General features: G+C 40.4%; 1 protein-coding gene across 2 annotated transcripts in view; it reads right to left on the reverse strand.

The window, feature by feature from the left end:
- The window catches only part of rhbdf1a (rhomboid 5 homolog 1a (Drosophila)), a 69,322-nt gene extending 52,150 nt beyond the window's left edge, over positions 1 to 17,172 (reverse strand). For both annotated transcript variants that reach the window (XM_072443061.1, XM_072443060.1), the window contains exon 1: positions 17,071 to 17,172. The gene's annotated coding sequence lies outside the window, so the exon portion shown is untranslated. The remainder of the gene's footprint in view (positions 1 to 17,070) is intronic.
- Between the last annotated feature and the right edge of the window lie 1,215 nt (positions 17,173 to 18,387).

Here is an 18,387-nt window from a genome sequence, read left to right on the forward strand (position 1 = left end):
TATTAAAGGTTCTAATGACTTGGTTTGGTGGTATAGAACATGTGGTAAATATGTATCATAGTTTTACTTTTGTGAAGTAGCAGTTTGTTAAGAAATGTAAAAAAATAAAAGTTTAAAATTACAGTAAGTAGAGCTTTTTTTTTTTTTTCAAGAAGTAGAGCCGAGTTCTAAAACAGACTCCCTCCATGATGTCATCAATATGTGACTTACCAATGAAAACACAGAACAAATTTAAACGATCGTTCAACGAAATAGAGGTGTTATATGGTATTGTTTGTCAAATCATAACTATTGTGTGATTTATATGGATTTGGCTCTTGTTTTCAGTATGGTTGCTAGGTAACAGTTGTGGAATCACCGTGTGGTACGCTGGAGCCACAGCCAGAGACAAGCAGAGACTGCAGCGCATTGTGCGCTCTGCTGAGAAGGTGATCGGCTGCGAACTTCCATCTCTGCAAGACCCGTACGTCTGCAGGACTCTGGGACGTGCAGGTCGGATCACAGCTGACCCTTCTCACCCATGACTATTTGAGCCACTCCCCTCAGGCAGGAGGCTACGGTCCATCCGGACCAGAACCTCCCGGCATAAGAAGTTTCTTTACCTCTGCCGTTGTACTCATGAACACTTCCTAAGCACTTTACACTCATTGTTCACTTTTCATTGCACTACATACTTTATTTTATGTACACATCATGTCTATTTATAACTCTACTTACCTATTTTTAATACCCGGTAGTTATTTATTGTCCATTGTTTTTGTATTAATTGTTCAGTGTTTGATGTTTGTGTTGCACCGAACTGCAAGGACAAGTTCCTATGTCCGTGAATCCTGTTTATTGACAAATGGCAATAAACTTTATTCTGAATTATATTTACCCATGTCATATTTGCTGCCCATGTTCAACCAGAAAGTATAAATATAAACTTTACAAAAATGGTCAAACTAAAATTACAGCACCCACACCTTGAAAACATGCATTCTTACTGTGAATGGGCTCGCCTCGCCACAGATCTCACCTGTAACTCTTCTATATACAGTCTAGGGTCTCTGAATAGATAGGTTTAATGTCATAACAGTGGGAGATACATGGAAAAAGGGATGCAGGATGCATTTGTTATAGAATATCAAGAATATGTCGCCAATAAGTAAAACAAAAATATTACAAATGACAGCAAAAAAACGAAAATAAACGGAAAAAAAAAAGAAAAAAGCTGTCTAGTTTAATCTTACAAACAAGTTAATGAAGTGATATTTTTGCACTTTTGTGGTTAAATTTATGGTCCATTCACGTTTTGTGTGATAATTTTTTTCACATAAAAAATGGAGAGCAGCTTCAGCGAGAGACTGATCCACTCTCGCTGTGTGAAGGAAAGGTTTCGCAGGTCTTTCCTTCCTGCTGCTGTCAGACTTTATAACAAACACTGTTAGTCCTACTGTGCAATTACCGTCGTGATTCATGTGCAATTTATGTGCAATTCATGTGCAATTCATGTGCAATTCATGTGCAATTACTGTCGTGACACATATTCATGTGCAATTACTGTCGTGATCACATGCAATGGTATTTATTTATTTATTTTTTATCTTTATTATCTTTATTATTTTTCCCCTCCATCCCTTGTTGGGAAATGGGAGGTTTTGTCTATAGGAGTTTTTGTTTATAAGAGATCTTCTACTGAGAGTGTTTTTCAAACTTCCTATAAGTGATCTGTTCTTTTCTTCTGTATCTACCTCTGTATCTACCTGCGTTGCATCAATGAAATTTCCCCATGTGGGACAATAAAGGAATATCTTATCTTATCTTATCTAAATTTAACCTCAACCAAGTCATTTACAGGCACATTTTTGCACATTACTGATGCATTATTAAAATATGAATATAGTTATCGAGATAATTCCAAAGAAATATCAAAATATTCACCAACAGACCACCCCCAACAGTGGAAGTAATTGTGTTTTAGAGAATGTGCGAACCTTTACCAAAAAACACAATTTTCTTCAGTAATAGTCAGCTTGCACAAGCATAATATTAACTTTTGATGTAACAACACTTAGTATACTCCTTCTTGATGACAATTTTAGCTCCTCTTCACCAACAGAACGCCAAAGCCGACCCACTATCTGATCTACATTTGCAATTCAATCAATCACCAGGATTAAAACCGCAGCACAAAGGGCGAGCTATCAGTGCTGTCATGTCACATCCTCCCTCGCTCCCACACACTTCGTTCGACCACCAGCTCTGTGAGAGGTCAAGTTACTGCTTACTTTACTGAGGAAGGAAGTGCAGAACAGAGCAGGACCAAGGGGGGGTCAGGAAACACCTCACAGAAATGGACGCATTCACCGTGATCCAGTCCACGCGTCCACGGAAACAACACGCGCCCGCTTACATGCAGAAGGACACATACACGCTGGGACTTCAGAAACAAACACATCACATCCGGAAGACAATTACAGCTCTGGATGTAACGCTGGCCAGATGTCACTGGAGTAGACCATGTGTATTTAAGGTGGATCTATTGAAGAAATGTGTCTTTAGGTCTGAGACACAATGAATAAGCTTTAATGGAGGGAAAGATGCAGCTTAATTTCAAAGAGCAGCTCTGAAATATAGTAAAGTATAGATTTTCATAATGCCAAAACACATGTTTATATTTGTGCTGCATGAGAAAAATATGCAGAATTCTATGGTTTAGTTTAGTCTTTATTTGAAGTGACAATGAATTGAGAGACATTAAGCTAAAAAAACAGATATGTTGTAACTTAAATTCGAAGCTAAATAGCTAGTTTCAATTTGCAGTCCATGAATATGAACTGTTTTGTGTTATGACAAAATGTTTGACGGTTAATTTAATTGAAAACAAAAATGTACATGCATGCCATAAATGTGGCAAAATATCAAACTAAAAATACCAAAAGAAGGCTAAAGTTGGACGTAATGTCAATAGTATCAAAAGTCAGATTCTAATACTAAAACTAGTATCAACATTAGATACTTATTTGAACAAGCATCGACACTGAATTAACAAAAAACAGAATATGCTTCAGCTTAATAAGACGAGATATAAGACCAAATGGTATAATAAAGGAAGTACTATTATTTTGTGTTGAAAATGTCAGTCTGATTTCTAAAAAGAGAGCATTATTACCACAATGACAATAAAGTCATTGTGGTACTGAAATTGGTATAAAGTGCATAGAAAGTTTGAAATCAAAATCATGAATAACCTGTGCCATATTTACATTTTGCAGTCAAAAAAGGTTACATCTCTGTTGGATGGAGAACTTTGTGGAGAATGGGGTTTAATTTATTTATTTTACAATAATGCGATATCAATATGTATACATAGTGCAGCCTTAACATTTACATATGATAACGCATTTAGATCAACTGCTTTAATCTCATGACAACACTCACATTTCAATATCCAAAAGTCTTTTGAAACATGACTACAGTTATGAAGTCACTACAAAGACCTATTCACTCACGTGTTCACAAACTGTATCCTTGGGAGACGCGCCCTAGAAAACAGAGCACAAATAAGTCGATTGGCCGCATTGATTTTTCCCAAGGCGTGCAATGAATCCATCCGTATGTGTGTGTGAGTGTTTTGCCTGTGTAGGTGTGTGCGCTAGTGTCTGTAGCAAGGACACGCTTCAAAATCAACAGTGCATGCGTCACAACGGCACACACGCTGTCACATAAATTACGGTTTGCAGTAATAAAGGAAGGAAAATTTAATTTGACAGGAGCTGAGCCAACGTCTGGAAACCTGGAGTCCTCCGGGCCCTCTCTCTATTTGAGGGTGGGGTGAATATGTTTGTTTGACATTACAAAACTACCTTAGCTTAGCTTTGAATCTATTTAGCCTTTTGACATTAAAGCTTAAACAAAAGTGTTGGAGCTTAGTCATGGCTGCAAATTGAACACATTTTGGAAAGAGCACATCAATCAATCATCTGCTTGTTCTTGCTAAATCACAACATCCATAATCCAAACTGAATTTGAGTCAGTTGCTATAATCTGGTAGACAATGTATCATTAATTGCAGTTTACTTACTCTGCACGTTCATTTATCTCTTTAACCAGAAAGACCCAAACCATTCACACTCCCAGCGGACTTGTTTAGGGACAGGGAATGCTACAGTTACTCCCAAATGTGTAAAAAGTGGGGCGCCATAAATTATGAAGGACAAACTTGGATCCCAGAATAAAACCGGTCCATGGAGTTCAAAGTGATGGAAAATTTGCCGTCACCAAAGCACTAAATAACTTCTGAATGGTCAAAGATCATCAAAACATTGCCTATAAACAGGAAGCTGAAAACTATATACAATAAAACATTACATTTTGGCTTCATCTCGTTGTCTTGGTGTATTATGAAAGTCTGTGTGGTTAATTGTGGGGAACTCCCTGTTGTCAAGACATTTTTGCACTTTACTGCGATGGATGACCGCGCAGGAAGAAGGAAGAATGAAGTCGTCCATCTGGGCCTCGAGATCAGTGGAAAACTCTTGACAAAAGCACAGGAAAAGGCTGCGGCGGGTCCTACGGGACAGTCCCAGGTCTAAAGACAGACGGGGGGGCGGGGGGCGGCGAGGCCTGACTTAGTCCTGATTTAACTCAAGAAAACAATTCGGCTTTGTGAGAAAATAAAGTCAGATTTTCCCCCAACTCACAGTGCAGACTGCTTTTATAAATTAGATCGAATTTAATTTTTATTTTTTTTGTCTGGTCCACATTAAAGGTGCACATTGTAAGGGTAGGCAACCTGGTTTCAATGGAGATGTTATTGCTTTGCCTACGTATGTTCCACAGTCTGGCAATTATACTTAACATTTCTTCCATTTATTCATTAACTAGGACTGTACTCAACCTGACTGCCACGAGGATGATTTTTTTTTTTTTTTACTGTTTACTTTTGGCATGGACAAAAGAAGGTCAAGCTCCGGCGAATTCAGAAGCAGTAGTTTCAAAAAGCAGTGCAATATTGACATCAAAAAAATAGTAAATTAAGATGGAAAAAAAACAATTGTGAGGCCAAAATTGTGAAGTGAACAGAACAATTTATTTATTTATTATATATATACTGTCAAAATCTCATTCTTGTGGACCCAATCACGTGTCTAGTCCCCTCCTTCATCAGTAACAGGTGTTTTTATCGATCAAATACCTTGAAAAAGCCTTCATTCTTTCTATTAACAGGCTCTCTTTCCACAGATCTGAATTGTAACTTGGCCTGGATGCGTCTCACTTGCCTGTCTTCATGGCGATAGATAGGTTTAATGCCATAGTGTGAATCATTCTAGGCAAAGCAATAACAAACAGCTTCAGGACGGAACCTCCACAACAAAAAGTTACATAGTGCACCTTTAGTCTTGTTGGCTTGCAAAACCACCATCATCAGAAGAAATTCCCATCTAAAAACAGACATTATACTGGAAATTAAATACTACAAGTGTGCAGGAAACAAGTGCAAAAGTGGTAAACGTGCACATTGGGACTCGTGAAGTTTATACAATAGTAGTGAGCATTGTAATGCTTTTATAAGGCCCAAGTCGCTTTACAATTTGGCGCATTATTCATTCCGACACTGTGTTGGTGGGCTGCCTCTCCACGCACTGCCAGTCACACTGACACACTTACACAAGCGACGTGGGTGAAGTGTCTCGTTCCAAGGACACTGGCAGCAGAAAAACTGAACTGCAAAACATTTGGTTAGTGGGCAATAATGACAGAGAAAGTTAGTTTTGTCTGCAAATAAAAATGAATGGGAGACTCTTCTAGAATTACAGCACTACTCCATGTACAACACCCTTTTCCATAAGTTCTGTCGAGCGACTGCAGTAAATTACAGCACATCGTATATAATGCCTCCATTGTAGCTCGGTGGGTGTGATCAAAATGGGCACCGCAATCTTTTACGTAATATCCCTGGCACGCTGCGTTACAACTCTGGCAAAGGCCATGAGGAAAGTTGGCACGCGACTTAAGAGTAGAAGGCAACAGAGAACGAAGGAAGTCATGGGTTCAGGTTTTCCCAAAATGCCCAAAAAAAACACTTGGAAGTCAAAATGAATGAGAAGCTGCGGGATCCACCTCTTCCGAAAAGCGTGGGCCAGAGCACACCCCTGATTCTGAGAAGAGTGTGCGGCGCGTGGTTTGTCATTTTGTGTTGAAACTGCCCAGATATAACTTTGTGCAAGTTCAGCTGAGGGAAAGGAGAGAAGAACGGTAGTAAAAGGAGGATATGCAGCCTCAGGGCATCGGTGTGTGTGCGTGCGTGCGTGTGTGTGTGTGTGTGTGTGCATGAGGGCGGGGCATCCTATTTAAAACCGCACCACCATTCCCCCATGCCAATGCTGGGACCTGATGTAAACTGATTTAACAATCATTTTGGAAGGTTGCCAGGTCTAAAGTTGCAGATGTTGTTACGTGTGAGTCCTCTATGTAATGTGTTGTGCTTTGTCAGTAGTGTGTTGTTTAGAGAGGTGGGCTGTAAATCAACATATATGGATTGTAGTTGTAAGTTCCATGTCAGCACCACTCCTAACGTGACATCATTATTTGTGTTTTTCCTGCTAAATCTATGCCTTTTCAACGTTGAAAAGAAAAAAATAAAGGCAGTTTGATTACTCTTTTCATACAAAAATGTTTAAGGCCCATGTCAAAAGTGTTTTTTCATTTTTTTGTATGGGATTGTCCAATTTAAATCAATAGTTTGGTAACAGGAATGACAGTAACGGGAGAGACAATTTTGCCACTTTCTAGGTCTAGCATGTGACTAGTACAGAGTCACATGCTGTAGCCGACATATTGAAAAAATGTATTAAATAAGTGTGAAGAACAAGGTAGACGTAAGCATTCAAAATTGGTAACTGTGACAAAACCCGGTCAAATACATGCAGAGGAGTCTGGCTGATTACTAAAAACAAATTAAAATGGCTTTCAAAAACATTTCAACGATACAGACTTTCTCAACACCACATGCTTTTACTGACTGTCTGTGGACCAAATCATATCATAGAAATGTAATTAGAAATCACAGCCACTTGATCTCGTCTAAATTCGATTGCTTGCCACATTGAAAGCTTAAATTGACTTTTTTTTACCACACAAAGAACATTAAACAACACTGCCATGCACTTTTGAAACCCAACCTCCCTCATGAGACGTCGCCTGGTTTACTATACAAACATAAACATCTAATGTATAGGTTACTGCCCGCAGGCTCGAGTAGATGAAGATGCATTTACCGGATTATCTTCAGACACTGCGCGTTTGACAGCTCTCACACTTGGAATATTCTGCAAGAGGAAACTCAAGGTTCAACAGGCCGCAGTGGTTTTTCTACACGCATTAACCATGTGGGAAAAAACACACAGCGTTCCCACAGTCCCATAAGCTTTGCCCTGGGGTTAACCAGAGCCAGACAACATGCCAATAAGACGTCAAGCTACTCCTCAAAACAGCCTATACACAATGAGCCTAATATAGCCAAGTAACTGTGGAAACACTTACTGCTGTACATTGTATTGCAAAGGTATCGATATCTCACTATTGGCAAATGCAATTATCGATATCACAGCAAACTAAATATGTTGTTATAACACGAGACAAAATCTTCTGACAGAAATGTACGGTTTTATATAATGAACGGAGGAAAATGAGCCTGCATTTGCACATTAGTTAATGTGCACTCACTGTCCCATATCAAATAATATAAACAAAATTAAAATGGCTGGATGCTTTTTACAGACAGAATTAACCTTGATTTGATGTTGGTTTTGTCTCAGTTATGTTTTTATTCTGATAGTTTGACTAATAAATTGTAGCGTGAATATACAGTATTTGTTCTATTATAAAACTGGAACGATTGTGTCAAAAAGTTATTGTCCACCCCTAAGTTAACATTAGGGGTGGACAATATATCGAATTTTACATTGACATCGAACATTGTGAATATTGTTTTGAAGATATGCAAAATGTTCATCTGAAGTATTTCTTTTATAGCAAAAAATGCTACAAAAAGAGCTGATTTTTTTTAAATGAAAAAAGTGATGTTGTATACTCACTATATATAAAAGTTGATATTTCCGCACTTTTGTGATCAGTTTTACAGACAAATCACATATGTCTGATTATCAAACCTCAACTTATATGTTTAAATACATGCTTTAACACATTTTTGTTGACGTTTGGCTTGACATACAGTCATATCGTCTGCTATCGAGATATACATTTTTGTCAATATGGCTCACCCCTAGCTACCATATTGCAATAATATTGTTATGGCAGCACTTAACAGTCATATCATTGTCAATACCGTGCAGCCCTTTAAACAATGGCTTGTAATCTGTGTTTTTGTCAACAAGTTGCATCCAAGCCTGTGCTGATAGCTGTGACGGGGGCTTCACGTGGCAGTCTGCATTTTGACGGACGAGGTGCTGACGGAGGGAGAGACAGGAGGTGTATGGCATGTTGGCAGACGGGGGGGAGCGAACGAGAGAGTGCGTGACGGGGCGAGTGCGGAGAGAGACCTGGAGTTGGTACCAGAATACATTTCAGCATTACATCAACAAGTGACTTCACCGCACCAAGATGGCCACCGCTGCCAAAGTGTCATGGGACAATCGGAACGCAAGCGCCCGTGAGTCACGCTGCCGGCCTTTGAGGAGGGAAGCTCAAGGAACATCCAGTATTTCCAGATCGCAGAACGGACTGCCAACTTCAGGGCCGCCACAGGAGAAGAACGGCTACTCACAACGAACAATAGATCCGTCGACGTAGCGACAGAAAAGTGCACTTCTGGGTAAAATCAATGTTTGCTTGGATTGCAATCAGCTCACAGGCCATATTAGACACGCACCAGACACAACATCGATTCAGGTTTCGCATGAATCCCACAATATTTAAGGTCACGCAATAACAGTCATAAGCATCACCAGTAACACATTTCAAATGCTTTTATTTGTATTCATGATAAAATACTGTAATGTTTATACATATTTTTTCGATTAATGACAAATTATAGCTGCAATTCTTAGGGATTTCCAGTACAGGTTATATGATGTGGCTGAATAGCATTATAAAACATTGGTTGAAAAAGAAATTTGAAACTATATATATACATTTTACATAGCATGTAAGGGCTGTAAGGCTTTGGTATTTAGTTTATTCATTGGTCGACCTTAGGATTGGGCGATATTGACAAAAATGTATATCTCTATAATTTCAATAGTCAATAGAATATGATGCAAATCCCTCTGAAATGTATTTAAACATAATACGTTTGAATTGAATCATCAAACAAATGCAAGATGTCATGAAAATGACACCCAAAAATCCCAAAATATCACTTTTTACAACATAACTTTTTTAATTTTAATCAGCAGTTTTTGTAGATTTTTTAAAACTAAAAACAATATACTTGATATACTTATTTTGTATTATTTATCTTCAAACCAACAGTCACAAATCAACCTAATATTCACCGTAAAAAAATATACACACCAGCAGGAGAGCAGGAGTAGGCATGTAAGTTAGCTGGAATATCAGATATAATACTTTCATTTTTTTAAGTATAAATATGTTGTTATTATCTGTTGTACTTTTCTGTTTACATGTTGTTATTGTGTGAACCTCCCTGAGCTTGTGATCTTGTGAGTGCAGTTTGGGTCAGATTCATGGTACGATCTTAGAGAAACTTCATCGTTTGGGTCATATTTTTAGTCGACTATAGTCCTAGCTACAGCATTCCAACTTTTGAATTGAGATTGTAACTGACTCATCCACAGTTTGCTTTGGGTTCTTTTTCTTAAAACATACTTGACATGCTTCTTTCAGCCCGTCAGCTAGAGTTTACAGTGGTAGGAAACGGTAACAAATATATTATGTCAGGAAGTATGCAGAACCAGTCGGTTAACATGTTTGACCTCCTCAGACACAGCGGCCGTGCCCCACATCCACAAATCAGCCTCAACTATTGTTAGATCTCTTACAAAGCGCACACTGCTGTAATTACAGACACACAACTCAATAGTAACCATTATGTAAGAATGTATGAGAACCCAGGATGTGATTTATGAGCGACACTGACACAAAAGAAACGTGACAAAAACGTAGGAGAAAACTTTTATGCAAGGATCTAAAAATATGAAAGTGCTTGAGGTATTATGTTAGTTGAGTTGTTGACTGAATGCATTTTTTAAAATTTACTTTTTACTTTGCTCCTGGAGACTCTTAAATACATTATTTTAGAGCTGCAACAAACATTTTTCTATCAATTATTCTTAGTTTTGATTAATGGATTAGTTGTTTGAATAGTGAAAGGTCCGTCATTATAAGATGTTTGAATAAAATTCGAACCCTGATGAAAAGCAAAAATAATATAATAATAATAATAAAAAGTAATGTTTGAGGGCGTCTCAATCGTGTATACTCAATATGGTGTCATTTTAATATAATTCTTGCTTTGTCTGAGCCACAAAACCTCTTTTCATAGCACATGATGACAATTATCTCTATAATCGAATAGTTGCACTTAATGAATTAACAGGTTTCAATTAAATTTATCTTCTTTTTTTCTCCCTGAAATCTTTAAGTTAGCTAAATTTCGCACCACATTTCACTTTCTGGGCCAGTGGCAATTGATTTATTGTCAATACAGTGCAAGAGTATATTATATATATATGAGTGTAATGCATATAACAGGCATCAGACTTGTTATTAGTCATCCACAATTACAGTGTTAACAGCTGATGCCTCCACTAGTGACACATGATGTACTTGTCAGAGCCGTGGGTTATACATATTAACGGCGTGTAATCTCCACACATGGAAGTGTTCAGCTCAATGGCGCTCTTTTCATGTGCCGTCAAGACTAATGCGCAAAATTACCTACAATCACAAAGAGCACATCTGCAAAAGGGTGCACAGATACACACGCTTAATTTCCCAGGAAACATGGTGGCTTTGTGTTTTGGTAAATGTCCGTCATCTCATCATCAGAGGATCAAAGAGACTTCGTTCCTGTTTGGTTGCTGTGTCCTGTGCTTGTAGATAGAGTGCAAAAAAAAGGCATCTTGAAGTGATTAGGACACACATTTGGTGCCACAGGGAACCGTGCGCGCCTGCTTCACTGGACTTTGGTTTGAATTAAGTTTGACAATGTGAACGCCCACACCTGCTTTTTGCCGTCCTTTGAAGAGGGAACAACCGTGGAGCGTTTGTGGAGCTCGGCGCACTTGGGCCGGACAGATACAGACAGATACCACGAAGTGAGTCACGCTAAAGTCCCCCAAAAACCTCACATACCACCACGATGCCAGCCAGTCAACACACGCACAGGTCCTGATGTTCCACCTGCCTCGGCTCTCCAGAATACCTCAGCCCACGTACAAGCAAATAAACCGCTGCACAGCGTAACCCACATATTTACAGTAGTCGGCGAATGCAATATGACCAAAAAAAAGATATTTAAAATTGGCCAGGTAGTCCTCTTTTTAGTTTTGGGATTTTATTATCGACTTATAAGCAATATATCATAAGTCAGTTGTACTATATCTAATGCTAACTATTTGTTTTTGAGTGAAAGAGCAAGCACAGATCACATACATTTTTATTAATGATTGAAGAAGCAATTGTAATCATTAGGGTTGTAGACGACTAAAGAAAGCCTTTGTCGATTAACTACATTTTTATTTAATATAGGCCCTTGAGGTATCGGCTGTTTCTGACCAGAACTGCACACAAAATATCACACAAAACAAAGATGTGCCAGTAAACCGCGTTTTCATACGAAAGGGTAGCTAAAAGTCACATTTCACTTCCTTAATTCCAGCAAAACGCCTTCTCCTTTCTGCTGTTGAGAAAATAAAATGAGTCCCCATGAATAAATAAATCGACTAAAAAGGCAAAAAGGCTTACAGTTTAAGTAATGCTTTTTATTCATGTTTAATTAATTACACAGCCGTAGTGAAAGTGTGGAAACAACAAAAAAAGAATAATAATAATAAATTAAAGCCGCAAGCGGCATCCAACGGCCCTCGCGGGCCGCCGGCCTTCCGACTCTGCTCTCTGCATTTTACAGAGATGGCGCTAACGCAATTGTCTAAGAACTAAGACAGCGACACATTGTACATGTACAATGCTGTGCTTAACCAGTGCAAATGAACACAAATATCGGTCAAATGTGCAGCTCCAGCGCACAGAGACCGTGACACTTGGAATAAAAATATGGATAACTTTTGATGCCCCGCTTGTGTAGATGATTTTCCCCAAATATGAGCTTGATCGAGCTATTGCCCACAGAGGAGTTCATTAAAGTGTGAAGCATAAATGTGAACATTTCAAGGATTTGGCGTTTTTCCCATTTATGACATATATTTGCGGCTCTACCGCACAGAGACCCTAGTACTTAAAATCAAAATATGGATAACTTTTGATGCTCCGCTTGTGTAGATGATTCTCCCCAAATATGAACTTGATCGGGTAATCGCCCTAGGAGGAGTTTGTTAAAGTGTGAAGTGTAGAAATGTGGTCATTTTAGAGATTTTGCGGTTTCCCCATAGGGATAACATGGGATGTTTCTGTCATCGCTACGGCTACGCTTTACCAAATATGACTTTGGCTCCCATACTTTTAATTTGGGGATGGCAAATGAGAATTGTGTGCAAAATGTCATGTCATTTGGAAAAACTCTTGTTTATAGGCCACTCTGAAGGCCAAATAGTCCAAATTCTGCGAAAAGTTTGCGGCTCCGTCGCACAGAGACCGTAAATGTTATCCATAAAATTTGAATAACTTTAGATTCCCCACTTGTCTAGAGGAGGTACACCGATTTTGAGATCAGTGGGCCAAACGCACTAGGAGGGGTTCGTTAAAGTGTGAAGCGTAAAAATGTGGTGATTTGAGCGATTCTGCGATTTTCCCATAAGGATAACATGGGATGTTTCTGTCATCGCTACGGTTACGCCGTACAAAATATGACTTTGGCTCTCATACTTCAGGATGGCAAATTAGAATTTTGTGCAAAATATCATGTCATTTGGAAAAACTCTATTGTTTATAGGCCACTCTGAAGGCCAAATAGTCAGAATTCTGGGAAACGTTTGCGGCTCCGTCGCACAGAGACCGTAAATGTTATCCTTAAAATTTGGATAACTTTAGATGCCCCACTTGTCTAGAGGACGTACACCGATTTTGAGGTTGATGGGCAAAACGCACTAGGAGGAGTTCGTTAAAGTGTGAAACAGAAAAATGTGGATATTCGAGAGATTTAGCGGTTTTCCCATAGGGATAACATGGGAGGTTTATGTCATCGCTACGACTACGCCGTAAAAATTAAGGCATTTGTCTGATTGGCTTTTTTGATCAGGACGCCAAAATAGAATTTTGGGTCAAGTTTAGAAAATGTTGGTAAAACTAATTTTTGACCTTCAATGTTAATTTAAAGGTCACTCTGTAGGGGGCGCTATCGCGCCCATTTCAATTTTGTCAGCCTAAACTGGTCCAAACTAGAAAGTTTAACAACTGATTCAAATTTGATCCTAATCGGACTTGTTTTGATCAAATGGGAAAATTTTTTAGATCTGCAATATTCCAAAATAAGTTGTCCAACTTTGCGGCTGCGCCGCACACAGACCGTAAAAGGTATCTCAAAAAATTGGATAACTTTAGATGCCCCACATGTCCAGAGGACGTACGCTGATTTTAAAGTCGGTGGGCAAAACGCCCTAGGAGGAGTTCGTCAAAGTTTGACGTGAACAAAATGGCTAACACAGCTTGTTTTCATTTTCAAAGGAAGATGGCGGGCATAGGGTAAGTCTGGGGGCGTGGCCACAATAATATTTTTTTTTTGTCCTCACAAGAGGAATGCGTGTCCCGAAATTCGTAGCTCTAAGACAAAGTTGACCTCGGGGCGTCTCCCATAGGCGCAATGTATTTTGACTTTTGTCGGTGGCGCTGTCGCGCCATTTTTTAACGAAACAAAAAATGGCCCAGAAAAAATCTAATTTTTCGCCGATTCTGAATTTTGGGCAAAGTTTGGTGAGTTTTTGAGCATGTTCAGGGGGTCAAATTAGAGCTCAAAGCGCTGAATTCACTCATTGTTGACTATTTCTGTCATAGCAGGAGTAAGTATGCATGATCCATGCCTTCGGCATGGGCTAGTTCACTGTACTTGCCAGGGGCGACGGGGTACCAAACATGCGGGCTGCGCCCGCATGTTTGGTCAGACAGTTGCAGGGTGCAATAGGCCCTCCGCCCTGCTGGGGCTCGGGCCTAATAATTTCACTGACAAAAGGGACTGTATACTTATATTAAAATCCTGTCAAATCAGCCTGTTCACTGTAACTTTGTGTCTCGTAATGTCCTGTTTTGGCCATGTTTTAACTTGCGTCATGGTGTCCTCAAGGGGCTTGAAAGGCGCCAACAAATAAAATGAATTATTAATATATTGCGTGATGCTCCGTATTATGCAACTACGGTAATAACCAGCGTATTACAACTCTTGCCTGTGTCTCCGGGGTCGTCTCGGATTAAAGCTGGAGATGGCCCACCTTTATCAGTCAGATTACATCACCTCCAGCCATGATGATACCCCCTCGCTCGCCATGTGACAGGCTTTCACTGTGGGCACAGAACCAGGCCATGCGCTCCAATGTCCCGTCTGCCAAAATAACTCAGCAGTTTCTCATACAGTAAGTGTTCGGTTGCACTTTACACATTGTAGTCCAGCGAGTCAGGAGTTTCAAAAAACAATGGGATACGATTTTGTAAAGACGCAGAGGTTTTTTTTTTCAGATGAGTCAAAGTACAAAGAGGTGGTCCATAGTGTCCAATGCGTTCAAAGGCCTTTTGTGACGGGATGAGTCAGTTTGAGACATGGTGCGTTTGTTTTTTCACCAAAGCTTCGGCACTTGGAAGTAAAGGGGGCTTCGCGTTTACCCGGGCAGGAAAGGGGCCCTCCAAAAGCCGATAATGTGCATTTATTTTAGAGAATATGAAGTGCAGGCTCATGGAGATCGGACCACAATTTTCTACTTAACCCCTTTTACCAAAACTAAGACAGTTCTCTGGAGCTCTAAAGGAACTACTACTACTACTAAAGGAACAATCCAAAACAAGAATTAACCAATACAAACCTAAAGCCTGAATTAAAGTAGCTCTAAAAAAAAAGAGTGGTAAAACTGCACTAAAGGTGACATTCATGTTCAAGAATTATTTTTCATAATTTCAAATGGAACTCAAAATAACTTGCCATAGTAATCTTAAATCTTAAATGATTTTCAATTGACAACAATCAATTGACCAATGGCACTTTCTAAAGCTTATTATTTGTATTATTAGCTTATTATTAAGAAGACGTTGAACTTCGTGCCAGTTTTCGTTTCATGTTGATGAGCCCAGTAATTCATTATATCAACCATAAAACGGGTCAACAAATCTGCACTCTGACAGTTTAACAGCAAAAGTAATTTTCCTTGAGGATCAATAAGTCTAAGTCTAAATTCCACCATTTGGACTCAGTTTTACTATAGAGCAGGGGTGGGCAATTATTTTCCTCCGAGGGCCATATTCGAATCCAGGCAAGTAGCGGAGGGCCACGATCATTGGTGTGAAAAAAAAAAAATCAAAAAAATTAAATATCAAATAAAATATCACTTTTCTGTCAATTATAGGCTATTTTATCTATTATTTAATTCATTTCACGTCAAATATATTAAGGATACAAGTGCAGACAGATGCCTAAGGGCAAGTTCATATTTTAATATTACTTGGCATGTTTGGCGGACCGGATTATAAAGACAAACGGGCCACATGTGGCCCGCGGGCCGCAGTTTGCCCTCCCCTGAGATTATTGTGAATGTTGTGATGTCACGTGAAACCAACTCCTTGGCCACTTCAACCACCACCAATCACTCAACGCATCCAGGCAAGGTGGGTAAAGCATCTTGCCAAACGACACCACAACAACAACAACAAAAACAACAACATGCTTTGGTCTGAGCTGGAATCAAACCACAAACCTCCAAGTAGGTGGGCGAGCGAGCGCGGCCACCACAACAACAGCCACACTGAACTAAACGAGGACTGAACCAACACCAAAACAAATCTAAAACAGGTCACGCATGAAGCAGCCCTACACACAAGGACAAAATCCCAATTATTTGCTACAACAATCTCCATAAAGGGCACAGACTCGCCGTAAATATCAGGGCACGCCATGTGAACCACCACCAAGTGCAGGCAACATACCTTAGGCCTTAAGTTATGCCATTGTAGTGTGGTCAGAGACAGGAAGCGTGACACCCTGTAGTTTTAGAGTTAGAGAAACACATGTAGGGCCTTAAGTCCTACTACACTGATGCTCAACTGGAGTGGGAGGAGGTGATGAAGAAGAAGAAGAAGAAGAAGAAGAAGAAGAAGAAGAAGAAGAAGAAGAAGAAGAAGAAGAAGAAGAAGAAGAAGAAGAAGAAGAAGAAGAAGAAGAAGAAGAAGAAATGGCGTGACTAAAACACATGTGACCCACTGCCTTATCCAAACAGGTTCAAAATAGTCATGTTTGGTCGTAATTTCCATATCAAATCCACTGTCTGGAGTGGGAAAAGTGCCATTTGGACTATGTGATAAATGGTTACACGTTATGAATGAATTGGCTCAAGTTCAAAAGTGTGTGTGCCTGTGTCTCATTGGTCTATTCTGAGAGCAAGTGGTAAGGTATGTGCCACACACACTGGGCTAATGACAGGGCCTGCGCTAGACTTTTAATTGCCACATTTTTTTTACCATAATAAGGACCCGGGCGCGGTGCATTTAAGCGAGCCATGTGATTGTGAAGTCAGCGTTGCTCTCTTGACCCTGCGCCGCGGACCCGTCAATGACAGCGAGGTAAAGCAACGCAGCGCCCCGTAGTAGCAGCTCGTTTATCCCGCTGGAGGTGCCTGTGCTCGCCCGTCTCTTCCGTATGCCGCGCGCGCGAGAGAGACACACCGCCGCCGCCGCCGCACGCGAGAGAGACGCCGCACCACCGCGAGAATATGCAGTAATGTCACAACTTACCCTTTTCACCAGCCGCCTCTCGTATTCTCCGACTGTGTGAGTGTGTGGGGGGAAACACAATCCCGTTTGAATGAATGTCCTCCTCCGGCAGCGGGGAATGATTGGTCACATCATGCTGACAAGCGATGGCACTGGACCCTACACGCGCGCGCGTCTTTCCCCCCCGCGGGATGTGTCCAGAGCACGAGACGCGCTCTTACGTTTACGCGGAGTCACTTTCCGAGAGCGCGGAAGCCGGGGCGGTGCTGGGGGCTGTGGCCGAAGTGCGCGGTCCCTCCTGCGGTCACGGTGTTCCCACACACTGCCCCATGGAGCGAGCCGGGGCTAAGTTTGCTTTTTTCCGCCGGTTGTCGCCCGGTTCGGTGTGCGGAGAGAGGCGGCCCCGCCCTGTGGAGAAGGGGCCGCGGAGACGGGGAGCTCCGACCAATGGCGGTGCGCAGGGAGGCGCTGCTTCTCCGGGATCACGCCATGATTTACGCCTGGTTTACGCCGGTGACTAAGCGATATCCTCATCGCCGCGTTCAGTCCAGGAGGGGTACGCGTTTGTGTTATTGTGCGGACACGGCGTGGTGCTTGTAGGTGTAAAATGGTGTTCCTTCATCATTAGATTACTACAGTTCAAAAATGTCACTGAGCCCTTTTCTAATCCTATAAACAGGTAAATTGGGATTTGCAATGCACAAAATGTAAAATTCTGATCTAAGTATGTCATAATAAATACTACCTACTTAAAAACAAAACATATCATGTATTTTTTTAAAGAAACTACTTGCTGGCAGGTAGGAGAACTTGTAGGAGCCACATCTGGAGACTGTCAGGGGTCCATGATCAAGAAGGATGGCACTGCAGAAAGCTCACAGAAATGTTCTATAGGCTGCAGGCTACACAGAAATAGGCCTGTAGGTGCTGTTGAAAGTCATAATATTGGAGCAGTTTAACATATTAAATGTTTTCATATAAAGTCAATTGGCCAGAAGCCTAACGCAGAAGCCAATTCCACTGTTCTAATCACAGTTATTCAGGTCTCAAAGCCCTGGCAATGGCAATAGAAGCCTACTTTTTTAGAGATCAGATAGTAGAGTATATAAATGTGTAATTATCACCAGATTAAGGAAAACAGAACTAAAACAAGATGCATTTTCGAATTCTAAAGCACACATAACGTTAGTCAAGGCAGGGCAAAGATGTTAAATTGCCCTCGAGTAATCATCTAAATTAGCCTTAACCTGTTACCCGTTTGTATGATTGGGTTCATTAAAGGCTAACAAGCAGAAGCCAAAAGCATTAGAGAGGGAACATGTTTTCTCCAATGCACAA

Source organism: Eucyclogobius newberryi, unplaced genomic scaffold, assembly GCF_026437365.1.
Source record: "Eucyclogobius newberryi isolate DKJ021-1_F unplaced genomic scaffold, fEucNew1.0.hap1 SCAF_13, whole genome shotgun sequence".
NCBI lineage: Eukaryota > Metazoa > Chordata > Actinopteri > Gobiiformes > Gobiidae > Eucyclogobius > Eucyclogobius newberryi.